This window comes from Apaloderma vittatum, unplaced genomic scaffold (assembly GCF_000703405.1).
Source record: "Apaloderma vittatum isolate BGI_N311 unplaced genomic scaffold, ASM70340v1 scaffold16563, whole genome shotgun sequence".
NCBI classification, from domain to species: Eukaryota; Metazoa; Chordata; class Aves; order Trogoniformes; family Trogonidae; genus Apaloderma; species Apaloderma vittatum.
Window position 1 is genome coordinate 58042 of NW_009708869.1, and position 4361 is coordinate 62402.

Sequence of the window (4361 nt, forward strand, 5' to 3'; positions counted from 1 at the left end):
CCTGCAAACTCAAAGATGGACTAAAACTTAAAAAAAAGCTCTCATATTTGCTGGATTTAAGTATATTAGACAGTTGTCTAAGCATTTGGATTCCTTCTGCATTTAGGATTTTTAAATATTTTCTGCTCTAATGCCAGAGGATATTGATATTGAATGAAACATGTATTAAAAGATGTTCTGAGTCTCAAATTCCCAGAAATCCATTTTTTATTAAAATTATACTTGTTCTTAAGCACTTGGCAGCCTTAAAGCGATATCAAATATGCAACAAATCTGTATATCTTGATCCTAAGGTTAACGCTTTACTGTGATAAAAGATATGATCTGTAATAATCTAGGAAAAAATAGTTAATGACACACTTAAGAGCAGAGAATTAGATAACCCATTGCTATTTTCAAAAAAAACCCTGAACTGACCAATTGCTTAATTTCCTTTTTAAGTGCTTGGGCTGAAAAGCAACTGTTCTTCCAAGAAAGCACTAGCTGTTTCCAGGATACTTACACACGCACAATGACTCATGATGAAATAGATTCAGTAAACATACAGCTGTACCGAACACGAGCTAAGCCCCATTCAAGGCCAGGAAAGAAAACGAGCACAAATAAATATTAAGGAGGTAAAGGGAGGAGGGGTGCCGAATGGAACGCAAACAAGCTCTGTCCCAGCAGCTCGTGTGGCTTGCCTCAATTCTCTTAGCTATAGCTTTGTGAAGACAGATGACATTCAATTCTATGGGTAATGCAAAATAGACAATAACTGCTGAAACTTGAGCCAGCTGCCAGGTGTAAAAAAAAAAAAAAAAAAAAAACAGGGAAAGAAAAAAAAACGGAGAGAAAGAAAAGATGATAAATCCATAAATTAATGAAAGACATCTGCTCAGGAACATAAAAGATCAGAAGAACAGCGTACTGCAGCTGAACCTAAAGCGGTGTTCAAACAACCCGAGAGTCTCAGCATTGTGCGTTTACACAGCGTAGTCTCACCTAATGCAGCAGCAGCAAAAAGGCAAAACGCTAAGAAACAGGAAACTAAATACCAGGAATGAAACATATACATGCTCTTGTGTGTTTTTACTGTGAAGCACAGGGGTGGCACTGCACAGCATTTGACTCATTTGCACTTCAATCCTCCCAGGTAATGCTCCTCTTTTGCAAAAATGTTTTTCAGTGGAGACGATCTTGCACTCCTGTTACTGTCAGCCTCAGCTACCGTACACAAATGCTCTGGCAAGTTTTTCTAGCCCACATATGTACTAAGCCGAAGGAAAAGAGGTAAGAATAGGCTGAATCAGGTACAAAATCTGTACTAGCAAAGCCAAGCTGCTCCTTAAGTTACACCTCAGGTGCTTTTAATTAGCAAAGCTCCCAATAGCTGTATCTCAGAGCATCTTCAAGATCCTCCAAAGAACATGCTGGCTGGGACGTATTTGTTCATTACTCAGGTTATATCAACAGCACAGAGTTAGCCAACTTGCTGTACAATCGCACTTTTTTTTTTTTACATTTAATTAGTTTAATTCTAGTGAGATGTAATAACTCCTCATTTCAAAATGTTGTAATTCACTAATTACAGCTTTCACATATTGGGACTGTGAAACTCATTCCAGTTGGATGGGAATTCTGTTTAAAAAATAAATAAAATTGTAGAAAGTTTCACTAATGTTTTAAAGCCCTCCTGCCAGGAAGAGCACGCTAAACTTCTTCACCTTTGCGGATGTCTTAACAGCATACAAACTATTGCTGTGCTTCAATTTCGGTCTATGCAAATCTTTTGGGACTGAACAAGGCTATTTTTCTTGAGATGCAAAGAGGACGCATGACAAAGGAAGACCATGCAGAAAAACAATTCGCTGTCTGTTTCTTTTGGAATTTGAATAAAACTTAATATTTGATTAAACAGATTAGTTTGCAAAGATACAGACTGCATTCATGACCAAGATGGGAATTCATGCTGCAGGTGCATTTTATCTTGTTTAGCAACATGCACAAATATTAACCATTTCCTTCTACAATTCAGCAAAGAATGATTAGACACATTTTACGGGCATAGGTAAAAAAAAAAAAAAGAAAAAAAAAACTAAAACCAGGCTAGTTCAGTATTTTAGCTTACTACTAAAACCTGAACTTGGCTTTCTCTGCTAATCTTATGTTCTCATCCTGGCTGTATTATCCAGGAAAACAGATGTTGCTTTCTAAAGAGAAGAAAAACCTGCTTCTCAAGAAATACATTCCCTGTATGTGCACATTCAACCACGTAAAATAAGTGTCACAACAGCATCAGCCACAAAACAAACCAAACTCCATACAACGCCTTTCCTTGGAAACTGTAAGCTACCTGGATAAATGAGCCGCTGCTAGGAAAAAACATCCATCCCCGCAGCTGAGCCATATACCAGGGTACACATTGTGTAGAAGCGCCATTTAGTAAATCTGTTTGTCCCAATAGGTTTGTGTCTAAACCCAGATCAAACTGCAGCCTGCGATAGCATCTAGGTGGGAAAGTCAGAGCACTTTCCTGATGGCAGGGGAAGAAGCAGAGCAAGGAAGGAGGAAGGAAATCAGCACTCGGTCTTTTCCCTGGCTGAGCCTCGGAGCAGCCAGGGACTCTCGCACCCTTGTTTTGGCAAAAGCAACGAGCTCCATTAGCGACTGCCAGCGAGAATGAGCAAGAGAAAGGGGGAGACAAGGGGCGAAGGAGAGATGCTCCACGGGTGGAGAGAATCAAGTGCAGCCCTAGAACTGCTCCTAGTTCACGTGTTCGGTATTTCTCACGTCTGCTCACTCCTCTCCCAGGATAGGAGAACTACTTTTACACAAAAACAATTAGTATGCCACTGTACTGTCTGGCAGAAATTACCTAATTGCCCTGGCCTGAGTTGTGCCCTCGGCTGCCACTCCTGTTGACCTCAGCACTGCTTTCCAAGCCTCACAGCTTGCATTTCAACATGCAGAAGATTTTTGATTTGGAACTTCAAAAGTAACTGGCAGTAATTGCGAGTGATGCTAGATTTAGACCGAATTCCGTTTTCCCACACAACATGTATGACAAGGAGAAGATTTCCCTGCTACCAGTGCAGCAGAGAACGAGGTCCCTCAAACATCATGTCCACTACCAACTGGCTCTCAAAACCACCAAAAGCTAAGGAAGGCACTTTCAAAGTGGGGGCACTTCCCCCTATAGAAATGGGACTATTCATACAGGTTAAACAAGAGCAATTCTTGAGTGAGACTTGACCTAAGTTAGACTTAAAAAGCTAGACTCAAAGACTGGTGGTGATGGGCTCTGGACCCGCAGTACCTGCCTTCATCCCAGCGGTGGACACTGCCACGGGTAACCAGAGGGTCTCAAGCCCTGCCAGCACCTTCCTGAGGATTTGACATGTCTAGAGAAAATCTGGTTAAACTGATCTAAAACCACCAGAGTTATCAATTACCCAGAAGACACCCAGTGATGGGGCACAGCCTCGGGCATCTGCCCTCACATGATACCTCTGGAAGAGGACAAGTTCCTCAGCATCACCACCATTACTCAGGGAGGGGTAGAGTTATTCAGTTGCAATTACCTTCAACAACTTCAGAATGAAACGAGCTGCATTTAGGGCTCTGTGCTTGTGCTGTTACCTTCTGTTGGAGCCTTGGAAGTGGGAAACAAAATGTGAATCTAGCCTTCATGCAAAATCCTCCATTTTAACATTGGGCAGACATGGTATTTTATTCACTTTTAATATGACTGTACTTGGAAGCAAAATCTTTTGACCAAAAAGCACATCAGGGGAAAAGATCAAAGTAGTGGGAGGTGTTATTGCTAAAAAAGAAAAAAAAATACTTATTAGTTTCCAGGAAAAAAAAAAACAACCAAAAACATCACTACTATGTCTGGATGTGCCTAAATGAAGGCAGAGATGGAATTTTTCCCCTACCTAAAGCCTACTATTGAGCTAAAAAGAGAGATTATCATGGGGTTTTTTTAAGCAGGGGAAGTGTCCTGTAAATTTAATACAGCTGAAGTTTTATATTTAATTGTTCTCTCTAGCTTTCCAAAATAATTTGCTTTGTGTATGTTAGGACAAAAGATTTCTGTGTATGGCTGAACAGAGGTTAATCATGCATAGCAGGCAGCTGCACAAGGGCTGAGGAACAGACCTCTGGGTGGGGGAAAGAACTTGATGCAGCCTGAATATATCAGTACCTGTGTCTTTTGTGATTCGTCTCCCTCACACACTTGAGAGCTGAAGGCTCGTGAGCAACCGGACCGTGGCTCTTGGCAAGCGCCAGTCACAACACCATTAACTCAGGTCGTGCGCTGGCCTGGCAGGGGAGGGAAAGGCGGCAGCCATGGCTTGAATGGATTTTGGCCAAGG

At 41.4% G+C, this 4361-nt stretch overlaps 1 protein-coding gene across 1 annotated transcript in view; it reads right to left on the reverse strand.

The window, feature by feature from the left end:
- PROX1 (prospero homeobox 1) overlaps positions 1-4361 on the reverse strand; it is a 37299-nt gene that overhangs the window by 30827 nt on the left and 2111 nt on the right. The window lies entirely within an intron of this gene.